The sequence below is a fragment of the Ranitomeya imitator genome, chromosome 3 (genome assembly GCF_032444005.1).
Source record: "Ranitomeya imitator isolate aRanImi1 chromosome 3, aRanImi1.pri, whole genome shotgun sequence".
NCBI lineage: Eukaryota > Metazoa > Chordata > Amphibia > Anura > Dendrobatidae > Ranitomeya > Ranitomeya imitator.
In genome coordinates this window covers 86,101,680-86,115,417 of record NC_091284.1, presented here as the reverse complement: position 1 = coordinate 86,115,417, position 13,738 = coordinate 86,101,680, and the positions used below count along the sequence as shown (strand labels likewise).

General features: G+C 49.6%; 1 protein-coding gene across 1 annotated transcript in view; it reads left to right on the top strand.

Moving 5' to 3' along the window:
• Nucleotides 1-13,738, top strand: part of CLTRN (collectrin, amino acid transport regulator) — a 195,759-nt gene that overhangs the window by 176,559 nt on the left and 5,462 nt on the right. The gene's annotated exons all lie outside the window — the stretch shown is intronic.

Genomic DNA, 13,738 nt, shown 5'->3' with positions numbered 1-13,738 from the left:
CTATCCTCGGTCTGTTCAGTAAGTCGGGCCTCACTTTGCTAAATCTATTTCATCTCTGTGTTTGTATTTTCATCTTTACTCACAGTCATTATATGTGGGGGGTTGCCTTTTCCTTTGGGGAATTTCTCTGAGGCAAGGTAGGCTTAATTTTTCTATCTTCAGGGCTAGCTACTTTCTTAGGCTGTGCCGAGTTGCATAGGGAGCGTTAGGCGCAATCCACGGCTATTTCTAGTGTGTTTGATAGGTTTAGGGATTGCGGTCAGCAGAGTTCCCACGTCCCAGAGCTCGTCCTTATTATCAGTAACTATCAGGTCTTTCCGTGTGCACTTAACCACCAGGTCCATTATTGTCCTGACCACCAGGTCATAACAACCGGTGTCATAGACGCCGGTACAGTTGAATGCAATGATGGAGGAGAGAGCATCCGCTGTCGCTCCCTCTCCCATCATTCCCCGCTCTGCCGCTGACACTGCGGGTGCGCGATGACGTCATATCATCGCGCACCTGCTGTGTGACCGGGCGGGCAGACTGCAGCGGCTGAGACTGGAGCCAGGAGCAGCGCGGGGCAAGAGGAAAGGTGAGTAGTGTTTTTTTCAAAATTATAATTATATATCAATGAGTGATAACTGGATTGTGGGGCTATTGGGGGGGGGGGGGCTGCAATACATTCTATGGGGACTGGGCTGCATTATATTGTATGGTGGCTGTGCTGCATTACATCCTATGGGAACTGGCTGCATTACATCCTATGGGAACTGGCTGCATTACATTCTATGGGGGCTGTGCTGCATTACATTCTATGGGGGCTGTGCTGCATTACATTCTATGGGGCCTGTGCTGCCTTATATTCTATGGGGCCTGTGCTGCCTTACATTCTATGGGGCCTGTGCTGTATTACATTCTATGGGGCTGGCTGTATTACATTCTATGGTGCTGTGCTGCATTACATTCTATGGGGCTGTGCTGCATTACTTTCTATGGGGGCTGTGCTGTATTACATTCTATGGGGGCTGTGCTGCATTACATTATATGGGGGCTGTGCTGCATTACATTCTATGGGGGATGGCTGCATTACATTCTATGGAGCTGTGCTGCATTACATTCTATGGGGCTCTGCTGCATTACATTCTATGGGGACTGGCTGCATTACATTCTATGGGGGCTGGCTGCATTACATTCTATGGGGCTGTGCTGCATTACATTCTATGTGGCTGTGCTGCATTACATTCTATGGGGTCTGTGCTGCATTACATTCTATGGGGCTGGGCTGCATTACATTCTATGGGGCTGTGCTGCATTACATTCTATGGGGACTGGCTGCATTACATTCTATGGCAGACCTGGGCAAGATGCGGCCCGCCTGATGATTTTAAGCGGCCCGCCAGCTAGCTGTCACTTCTGACAGCCGCCCCCGGCACCGCTCGGCCCGCCGCCAGCCGCTTCTGAGGAGGACCGCTGGCGGCTGGAGTGAAAGCCAGGTTGATTACCTGTTTATCGGTGGCGGCGGCCATCTTCCCAAGGCTGCACGTGCGCAGATGGAGTGCTCTGCTTCACGGTGCTTCAGGAAAATGGCCGCGGGAGGCCACGCGTGCGCAGATGGAGATCGCAGCGGCCATTTTCCTGAAGCCGAGTTTGCAGATTTAGATCTCGGCTTCAGGAAAATGGCCACCGCGCACGCGCGGCCTCCCACGGCCATTTTCCTGAAGCCCCGTGAAGCAGAGCACTCCATCTGCGCATGCGCGGCCTATGGAAGATGGCCGCCGCCACCGATATTCAACCCGGCTCTGCTGCTCACATTACATTCCGGGCCGCTACGTCTCCTCACCGGTGGAAGGGACCCTGCGCACGCCATACCGCACCTCTGCCGCCACCACACCACTGCTGCAACCCCCCCATGGACACCAGGCCATGGCGTCGCCCGCCTAAGCAGGAAGGGACCCTGCTCAGGTGCATGCCACACCGCATCACCCCACCTCTGCCGACACCATGCCTCCTGTGACCGTGCTCTGCCACCGCCAGCCCTCAGGTGAGAATCTTACCGTAAGATAGTGTAAATTCGGACAATAAGACGGACCCCCATCTTATAAAAAATCTTTTTTTCGGCAATTTTCACTCCAAATTTGGGGTGTGCCTTATGGTCCGGTGCGTCTTATGGTCCGAAAAATACGGTAATTATATTAGTTCGGCCCTCTAAAACCATCCCACTTTTTCATGCGGCCCCATGGCAAAATTAATTGCCAACCCCTGTTCTATGGGGACTGAGCTGTAATGCTGGATACAGCTCCCCTCACTTCTTGTAACCTACAAGTGTACAAAGATGTTATACAGTCACCATGTGACAAGTGGGCCTGTGTACCTTCAAATGCCAGGGCTGAATTTTAGTCCCAGTCCGGCCCTGCCTGTCTGTGTCCTCTCTTTTGCTTCCTCCCCTTCCCAGTAGATATGGTGTGATCAAGACAAAATAATGCCACCTGTTATGAACAGGTAATTCAGAACCACAATGGACATTGAAATTCAGAGCACACAAAGTGACCTGACAATGACCAAAAACAAAGGACGAGCTCTGAGACGTGGGAACTCTGCTGACCGCAATCCCTAATCCTAACACATCACACTAGAGGTAGCCGTGGATTGCGCCTAACGCTCCCTATGCAACTCGGCACAGCCTGAGAAACTAACTAGCCCTGAAGATAGAAAAATAAGCCTACCTTGCCTCAGAGAAATTCCCCAAAGGAAAAGGCAGCCCCCCACATATAATGACTGTGAGTAAGATGAAAATACAAACACAGAGATTAAATAGATTTAGCAAAGTGAGGCCCGACTTACTGAATAGACCGAGGATAGGAAAGATAGCTTTGCGGTCAACACAAAAACCTACAAACAACCACGCAGAGGGGCAAAAAGACCCTCCGCACCGACTAACGGTACGGAGGTGCTCCCTCTGCGTCTCAGAGCTTCCAGCAAGCAAGAAAAACCAATAAAGCAAACTGGACAGAAAAAATAGCAAGCAAAAATAACACAAGCAAAACTTAGCTTATGCAGGATAGTCAGGCCACAGGAACGATCCAGGAGGAAGCAAGACCAATACTAGAACATTGACTGGAGGCCAGGATCAAAGCACCAGGTGGAGTTAAATAGAGCAGCACCTAACGACTTAACCTCATCACCTGAGGAAGGAAACTCAGAAGCCGCAGTACCACTCTCATCCACCAAAGGAAGCTTATAGACAGAACCAGCCGAAGTACCACTCTCGACCACAGGAGGGAGCTTGGCCACAGAATTCACAACAGCCACCCCCATGGCAAATTAGGTTTATTAGCAAAATTTACAATGCAATATGCAGGTGCTTCTCTGTTATGGCTGGCAATCAGGCAACACAGCGTGCAGTAATCAGCGCACATACAGAGATCTGGCAATAACCAAAAACAATAGGACGAGCTCTGAGACGTGGAATCTCTGTAGACTGCAGTACCTGATCTATCCTCACACAACTGGAAGCAGCAGTGGATTGCGCCTATCAACTACCTATGCAACTCGGCACTGCCTGAGGAGCTGACTAGCCTGAAGATAGAAATACAAGCCTGACTTACCTCAGAGAAATACCCCAAAGGAATAGGCAGCCCCCACATATAATGACTGTTAGCAAGATGAAAAGACAAACGTAGGAATGAAATAGATTCAGCAAAGTGAGGCCCGATATTCTAGACAGAGCGAGGATAGCAAAGAGAACTATGCAGTCTACAAAAAACCCTAAAACGAAAACCACGCAAAGGGGCAAAAAGACCCACCGTGCCGAACTAACAGCACGGCGGTGCACCCCTTTGCTTCTCAGAGCTTCCAGCAAAAGATAATAACAAGCTGGACAGAAAAAACAGAAAACAAACTAGAAGCACTTATCTAGCAGAGCAGCAGGCCCAAGGAAAGATGCAGTAGCTCAGATCCAACACTGGAACATTGACAAGGAGCAAGGAAGACAGACTCAGGTGGAGCTAAATAGCAAGGCAGCCAACGAGCTCACCAAAACACCTGAGGGAGGAAGCCCAGAGACTGCAATACCACTTGTGACCACAGAAGTGAACTCAGCCACAGAATTCACAACAGTACCCCCCCCTTGAGGAGGGGTCACCGAACCCTCACCAGAACCCCCAGGCCGACCAGGATGAGCCACATGAAAGGCACGAACAAGATCTGGGGCATGGACATCAGAGGCAAAAACCCAGGAATTATCTTCCTGAGCATAACCCTTCCATTTGACCAGATACTGGAGTTTCCGTCTAGAGACACGAGAATCCAAAATCTTCTCCACAATATACTCCAATTCCCCCTCCACCAAAACAGGGGCAGGAGGCTCCACAGATGGAACCATAGGTGCCACGTATCTCCTCAACAACGACCTATGGAATACATTATGTATGGAAAAGGAGTCTGGGAGGGTCAGACGAAAAGACACCGGATTGAGAATCTCAGAAATCCTATACGGACCAATAAAACGAGGTTTAAATTTAGGAGAGGAAACCTTCATAGGTATATGACGAGAAGATAACCAAACCAGATCCCCAACACGAAGTCGGGGTCCCACACGGCGTCTGCGATTAGCAAAAAGCTGAGCCTTCTCCTGGGACAAGGTCAAATTGTCCACTACCTGAGTCCAGATCTGCTGCAACCTGTCCACCACATAATCCACACCAGGACAGTCCGAAGACTCAACCTGTCCTGAAGAGAAACGAGGATGGAACCCAGAATTGCAGAAAAATGGAGAGACCAAGGTAGCCGAGCTGGCCCGATTATTAAGGGCGAACTCAGCCAACGGCAAAAATGACACCCAATCATCCTGGTCAGCGGAAACAAAACATCTCAGATATGTTTCCAAGGTCTGATTGGTTCGTTCGGTCTGGCCATTAGTCTGAGGATGGAAGGCCGAGGAAAAAGATAGGTCAATGCCCATCCTACCACAAAAGGCTCGCCAGAACCTCGAGACAAACTGGGAACCTCTGTCAGAAACAATATTCTCAGGAATGCCATGTAAACGAACCACATGCTGGAAGAACAAAGGCACCAAATCAGAGGAGGAAGGCAATTTAACCAAGGGCACCAGATGGACCATTTTAGAAACGCGATCACAGACCACCCAAATGACAGACATCTTTTGAGAAACGGGAAGGTCAGAAATGAAATCCATCGAAATATGTGTCCAAGGCCTCTTCGGGACCGGCAAGGGCAAAAGCAACCCACTGGCACGTGAACAGCAGGGCTTAGCCCTAGCACAAATTCCACAGGACTGCACAAAAGCACGCACATCCCGTGACAGAGATGGCCACCAGAAGGATCTAGCAACCAACTCCCTGGTACCAAAGATTCCTGGATGACCAGCCAGCACCGAACAATGAAGTTCAGAGATAACTTTACTAGTCCACCTATCAGGGACGAACAGTTTCTCGGCCGGACAACGATCAGGTTTATTAGCCTGAAATTTCTGCAACACTCTCCGCAAATCAGGGGAGATGGCAGACACAATGACTCCTTCCTTGAGGATACTCGCCGGCTCAGATAACCCCGGAGAGTCGGGCACAAAACTCCTAGACAGAGCATCCGCCTTCACATTTTTAGAGCCCGGAAGGTATGAAATCACAAAATCAAAACGAGCAAAAAATAACGACCAACGGGCCTGTCTAGGATTCAAGCGCTTGGCAGACTCAAGATAAGTAAGGTTCTTATGATCAGTCAAAACCACCACGCGATGCTTAGCACCCTCAAGCCAATGACGCCACTCCTCGAATGCCCACTTCATGGCCAGCAACTCTCGGTTGCCCACATCATAATTACGCTCAGCAGCAGAAAATTTCCTGGAAAAGAAAGCACATGGTTTGAACACTGAGCAACCAGAACCTCTCTGTGACAAAACCGCCCCTGCACCAATCTCAGAAGCATCAACCTCGACCTGGAACGGAAGAGAAACATCAGGTTGACACAACACAGGGGCACAGCAAAAACGACGCTTCAACTCCTGAAAAGCTTCCACGGCAGCAGAAGACCAATTAACCAAATCAGCACCCTTCTTGGTCAAATCGGTCAATGGTCTGGCAATGCTAGAAAAATTACAGATGAAGCGACGATAAAAATTAGCAAAGCCCAGGAATTTCTGCAAACTTTTTAGAGATGTCGGCTGAGTCCAATCCTGGATGGCCTGAACCTTAACCGGATCCATCTCGATAGTAGAAGGGGAAAAGATGAACCCCAAAAATGAAACTTTCTGCACACCGAAGAGACACTTTGATCCCTTCACGAACAAGGAATTAGCACGCAGTACCTGGAAAACCATTCTGACTTGCTTCACATGAGACTCCCAATCATCTGAGAAGATCAAAATGTCATCCAAGTAAACAATCAAGAATTTATCCAGATACTCACGGAAAATGTCATGCATAAAAGACTGAAAAACAGATGGAGCATTGGCAAGTCCGAACGGCATCACCAGATACTCAAAATGACCCTCGGGCGTATTAAATGCCGTTTTCCATTCATCTCCCTGCCTGATTCTCACCAGATTATACGCACCACGAAGATCAATCTTAGTAAACCAACTAGCCCCCTTAATCCGAGCAAACAAGTCAGAAATCAATGGCAAGGGATACTGAAACTTAACAGTGATCTTATTAAGAAGGCGGTAATCAATACACGGTCTTAGCGAACCATCCTTCTTGGCTACAAAAAAGAACCCTGCTCCCAATGGTGACGACGATGGGCGAATATGTCCCTTCTCCAGGGACTCCTTCACATAACTGCGCATAGCGGTGTGTTCAGGTACGGACAAATTAAATAAACGACCCTTAGGGAATTTACTACCAGGAATCAAATCGATAGCACAATCACAATTCCTATGCGGAGGAAGGGCATCAGACTTGGACTCTTCAAATACATCCTGAAAGTCCGACAAGAACTCTGGGATGTCAGAAGGAATGGATGACGAAATAGACAAAAATGGAACATCACCATGTACTCCCTGACAACCCCAGCTGGTTACCGACATAGAGTTCCAATCCAATACTGGATTATGGGTTTGTAGCCATGGCAACCCCAACACGACCACATCATGCAAATTATGCAGTACCAAAAAGCGAATAACTTCCTGATGTGCAGGAGCCATGCACATGGTCAGCTGGGCCCAGTACTGAGGCTTATTCTTGGCCAGAGGTGTAGCATCAATTCCTCTCAACGGAATAGGACACCACAAAGGCTCCAAGAAAAATCCACAACGTTTAGCATAATCCAAATCCATCAGATTCAGGGCAGCGCCTGAATCCACAAACGCCATGACAGAATATGATGACAAAGAGCACATTAAGGTAATGGACAAAAGGAATTTGGACTGTACAGTACCAATAACGGCAGAGCTATCGAACCGCCTAGTGCGTTTAGGACAATTAGAAATAGCATGAGTAGAATCACCACAATAGAAACACAGTCTGTTCAGACGTCTGTGTTCGTGCCGTTCTACTTTAGTCATAGTCCTGTCGCACTGCATAGGCTCAGGCTTACTCTCAGACAACACCGCCAGATGGTGCACAGATTTACGCTCGCGCAAGCGACGACCGATCTGAATGGCCAAGGACATAGACTCATTCAAACCAGCAGGCATAGGAAATCCCACCATTACATCCTTAAGAGCTTCAGAGAGACCCTTTCTGAACAAAGCCGCTAGTGCAGATTCATTCCACAGAGTGAGTACTGACCATTTTCTAAATTTCTGACAATATACTTCTACATCATCCTGACCCTGGCATAAAGCCAGCAGATTTTTCTCAGCTTGATCCACTGAATTAGGCTCATCGTAAAGCAATCCCAGCGCCTGGAAAAATGCATCAACATTACTCAATGCAGAATCTCCTGGTGCAAGAGAAAACGCCCAGTCCTGTGGGTCGCCGCGCAAAAAAGAAATAATAATCAAAACCTGTTGAATAGGATTACCAGAAGAATGAGGTTTCAAGGCCAAAAATAGCTTACAATTATTTCTGAAGCTCAGGAACTTAGTTCTGTCACCAAAAAACAAATCAGGAATCGGAATTCTTGGTTCTAGCATCGATTTCTGATCAATAGTATCTTGAATCTTTTGTACATTTACAACGAGATTATCCATTGAGGAGCACAGAGCCTGAATATCCATGTCCCAGCTGTGTCCTGAAGCACTCTAATGTCTAGGGGAAAAAAAAGACTGAAGACAGAGCCAAGAAAAAAAAATGATGTCAGGATTTCTTTTTTCCCTCTATTGGAAATCATTGAAGGGCTCCTTGTACTGTTATGGCTGGCAATCAGGCAACACAGCGTGCAGTAATCAGCGCACATACAGAGATCTGGCAATAACCAAAAACAATAGGACGAGCTCTGAGACGTGGAATCTCTGTAGACTGCAGTACCTGATCTATCCTCACACAACTGGAAGCAGCAGTGGATTGCGCCTATCAACTACCTATGCAACTCGGCACTGCCTGAGGAGCTGACTAGCCTGAAGATAGAAATACAAGCCTGACTTACCTCAGAGAAATACCCCAAAGGAATAGGCAGCCCCCACATATAATGACTGTTAGCAAGATGAAAAGACAAACGTAGGAATGAAATAGATTCAGCAAAGTGAGGCCCGATATTCTAGACAGAGCGAGGATAGCAAAGAGAACTATGCAGTCTACAAAAAACCCTAAAACGAAAACCACGCAAAGGGGCAAAAAGACCCACCGTGCCGAACTAACAGCACGGCGGTGCACCCCTTTGCTTCTCAGAGCTTCCAGCAAAAGATAATAACAAGCTGGACAGAAAAAACAGAAAACAAACTAGAAGCACTTATCTAGCAGAGCAGCAGGCCCAAGGAAAGATGCAGTAGCTCAGATCCAACACTGGAACATTGACAAGGAGCAAGGAAGACAGACTCAGGTGGAGCTAAATAGCAAGGCAGCCAACGAGCTCACCAAAACACCTGAGGGAGGAAGCCCAGAGACTGCAATACCACTTGTGACCACAGAAGTGAACTCAGCCACAGAATTCACAACACTTCTCGCAAAATTAGAATATCATCTAATGTCCAGGAGGCAGTCACTGACACTCCACAAAAGAGAGTAAGCCACAAAAGGTCATTGATAAAGAAGCTGGCTGTTCACAGAGTGCTGTATCCAAGCATATTAATGGAAAGTTGAGTAGAAGAAAAAAGAGTGGTAGAAAAAGGTGCACAAGCAACAGTGGCGTAACTACAAAGTTATGGGCCCCGGTGCGAACTTTCAAATGGGGCCCCCCACCATGCCAAAATATTTTCCACCCAAATTCACATTTTCCCTATTAATATTGCACACTATAGCTTTATTGCAAAGTTGTATAGTGTGACCTCAGTTGCATAACTATCCAGTGCCCCATCCTGGCATATATTTGTCCCCCGTACTGCCATTGTTATGTAATGTATAACAGAAAATAAGCCATTATACTCATCAGGGGTTAACATAGAAGTCATGGGGATCCATATGAGAACTATAATGTACTCCTTATAGTATAATACACTCCCCATAGTCCCTCATATAGTATTGTACACTCCTCAGTCCTCCATATAGCATAATACACTCTTCGTAGTGCTCCATATAGTATAATACACTGCTCAGTCCTCCATATAGTATAATACACCCCTCATAGTCTTCCATATAGTATAATACACTCCTCAGTCCTCCATTTAGTATTATACACTCCACATAGTCCTCCATATATTAAAATACACTGCTCAGTCCTCCATATAGTATAATCCACTGCTCATAGTGCTCCATATAGTATAATGCACCCCTCATAGTCCTCCATATAGTATAATACACTCCTCAGTCCCCCATTTAGTATTATACACTCCACATAGTACTCCATATATTAAAATACACTGCTCAGTCCTCCATATAGTATAATACACTCCTCATAGTGCTCCATATAGTATAATGAACCCCTCATAGTCCTCCATATAGTATAATACACTCCTCAGTCCTCTATTTAGTATTATACACTCCACATAGTCCTCCATATATTAAAATACACTGCTCAGTCCTCCATATAGTATAATATACTCCTCATAGTGCTCCATATAGTATAATGCACCGCCATCGTCATCCATGTTGTACAATTCACTTCCCATAGTATGATGGACCATAGTTCTTCATATAGTATAATATATTCCCCATAGTCCTCGATTCAGTATAATGCAGCCCACATATAGTATAATACAGCCACCCCACAGAGTATACTGCAGCCCGGCCATACAATACAATGTAACCCCCATAGAATATAATGCAGCCCCCCTCACAGTATAATGCAGCCCCTCATACAGGGGCAGTGAGAAAGACATGAGCAAATGGTGACTAGGGGGCAGGGGACAAGGACACAAGGGGAGTAGGGGAGACAGGCACAATAGTAATATAGGGGGGCTAGGGAGCAAGGAAGACAGGCACAAGGGGACACTTGGGGGCTAGGGGGCAGGGGAGAAGGTTAAAAGGGGACTAGTGGGCAAGGGAGACTGACACAAGGGGACAAGGGAGACTGGCACAAGGGGACACACAGGGACTAGTTGGCCATGGAGACTTAGAAGGGGACACACAGGGACTAATGGGCAAGGAAGACTGGCACACGGGGACAAGGGACACAAGCATAAGGGGACAAGGGAGACAGGCGCAAGGCGACACACAGGGACTAGTTGGCAAGGGACACTGACACACGGCTACACACGGGGACAAGGGATAGAAGCACAAGGGGACTCATAAGGACTAAGAGGAAGGGGAGAAGGGCACAATGGGACACACGGGGACTAGGGTGCAATGGAGACAGGCACAAGAGGACACAAGGGGACTCCGAGGGCAAAGTAGATAGGGACGCAAGGGGACAGAGGAAGATGGGGGGGGGAAACTTGGGAGGAGGGAAGAAGGGGGCACAGGGATTACAAGGACAGGGTAGATGGAGAACACACGGTGAGAAAGGTGACAGGGGAGACTTGAGAGCAGGGCAGACGAGTCACACGGGGACAAGGGGCAGGGAATGCATGGGGGGTGCAGGAGGACTCAGGGCATGGGAGATGAGGAGCATTGGGAGACCAGGGGAGGAGGAACAAGGTGTGTATGGGGAGCCCAGAGGAGCACCATGACCTGAACCTGGGGACCTACTAAGACATGGGGCACGGGACAGCAGGGAGGAAACGGGGCTGGTGTCACAGGGGGCCAGGGACGCTGGGGGCCGAGACGGCGACACACGGGCAGCAGACACACCTCACTTCCGCCGGTCCCGTACACCTCCATGTTCATCCCCGGATCCTCCATATGGCTGAGCCGCTGCGGCATCCCCCTCCTGGGCGGCTTGGTCCACGTGCCCCCCACTAGCTCCGGCACTACCTGTTCCCGGTCCCAGCAGCCGCCTCAGGCTTTGCCAATATGGCGGCCACCATCACCAGAACCTGCAGAGCTGAATCCTGACATTGCAGCTTCTGAATTCTCACAACGCATGCACTGCACACTACTAGGATTCTCCCTTGCCGGTGGACGGTCATGTCAGCACAAGTATGCGATTTATATACCTCTGGCCACATTCCAACTAGACATGCCCGGCCTCGCTCAGTTCATTTTCACTGACGGAGGCTACACATGTCTAGTCAGCATGTGACCGCACGTATGTAAATCGCCAGCACGACAGAATCCTGACAGCGTGCAGGGCGCACTGTGAGAAGTCAGAAGTCTGCAGTCACAAAGAATGACTGCAGACTCATTACAAACCTGGACAACCCCTTTAAAGCTCCTAACATAAATAAAAACATGAGAGTTAGTCAGTATCACAAATAACATTTACATCCAGGTACCTTATAGATGACGTCGTCTCTGGAGCCATTCTTCTTTTCTTCATCTTGTCCAGATCCCATGATGAGTTTTCTCATCCACAGCCGTCTCTGCAGACTTCCATCTTTTCCGCTCTTTTGCAGAAAGTCTCCACAAGATGCTCTTAAAGATACAAGTGTCATTATAATGCTCTGGAATAAAAAATTGCCCCTCACTATATTGTCTGCACAAAATATGACCCCCACACTGTCCTTCTTATGGTACATACTCTTCACACTGACCTCTCCTTTCTATACCGGCCCCCTCTTCACACTGTCCACTCACACTGTGTCCCCCCTATAGGGCCCAGTATTTATACTCCATATTTATACTCCATCCTCCCACCCTGTGTGCATGGCTCCCCCATCCTTCTCCCCTGCGTTCACGGCTCCCCCATCCTTCTCCCCTGCGTGCTGGGCTCCCCCATCCTTCTCCCCTGCGTTCACGGCTCCGCCATCCTTCTCCCCTGCGTTCATGGCTCCCCCATCCTTCTCCCCTGCGTTCACGGCTCCCCCATCCTTCTCCCCTGCGTTCACGGCTCCCCCATCCTTCTCCCCTGCGTTCACGGCTCCCCCATCCTTCTCCCCTGCGTTCACGGCTCCCCCATCCTTCTCCCCTGCGTTCACGGCTCCCCTATCCTTCTCCCCTGCGTTAACGGCTCCCCCATCCTTCTCCCCTGCATTCATGGCTCCCCCATCCTTCTCCCCTGTGTGCTGGGCTCCCCCATCCTTCTCCCCTGCGTTCACGGCTCCCCCATCCTTCTCCCCTGTGTTCACGGCTCCCCCATCCTTCTCCCCTGCGTTCACGGCTCCCCATCCTTCTCCCCTGCGTGCTGGGCTCCCCCATCCTTCTCCCCTGCGTTCACGGCTCCCCCATCCTTCTCCCCTGTGTTCACGGCTCCCCCATCCTTCTCCCCTGCGTTCACGGCTCCCCCATCCTTCTCCCCTGCGTTCACGGCTCCCCCATCATTCTCCCCTGCGTTCACGGCTCCCCCATCCTTCTCCCCTGCGTTCACGGCTCCCCATCCTTCTCCCCTGCGTTCACGGCTCCCCCATCCTTCTCCAATGCGTTCACGGCTCCCCCATCATTCTCCCCTGCGTTCACGGCTCCCCATCCTTCTCCCCTGCGTTCACGGCTCCCCCATTCTTCTCCCCTGCGTTCACGGCTCCCCATCCTTCTCCCCTGCGTTCACGGCTCCCCCATTCTTCTCCCCTGCGTTCACGGCTCCCCCATCCTTCTCCCCTGCGTGCATGCCTCCCCTATCCTCCCACCCTGCATGCATGGCTCCCCATCCTTTTTCCTTGTGTGCATGGCTCCCCATCCTTTTTCCCTGTGTGCATGGCTCCCCGTCCTTTTTCCCTGTCATACTTACCTCTTACCGCGCAGCACAGAACAGAACTTCCTTCCTGGCATCTCTTCTGCAGCGTCTTCCTTCCTGTCTTCAGCGGTCACATGATAGCGCTAATTAAGGTCATGAATATGCGCATATTCATGATCTTAAATTAGCGGTACCATGTGACCGCTGAAGACAGGACGCGCTGCCGGCGCTGAGATGCAGTTGCAGCCACCGCTGGAGGAAGGTGAGTATTACGTCTTCAGGGAGGGGGAGCGGGAAGGAGGGAGGAGGGGGGGCGGGAAGGAGGGAGGTGGGAAGGAGGGAGGGAGGAGGGGGGGTGGGAAGGAGGGAGGAGGGGGGGGCGGGCACTTGACCCCAGAGTTTTATAAAAAAAAAAAAAAAAAAAACTAGCAGCGCAAATCCAGTTCTGCCGCCCTCTCTTCTGCCGCTAGTAGCGTCCCTGGCCGCACTGCAGGGGCCCCCCAGAGCTGCACCGGTTGAACCGGCGGTATGTCCGCCCATGAACATGGTGTCG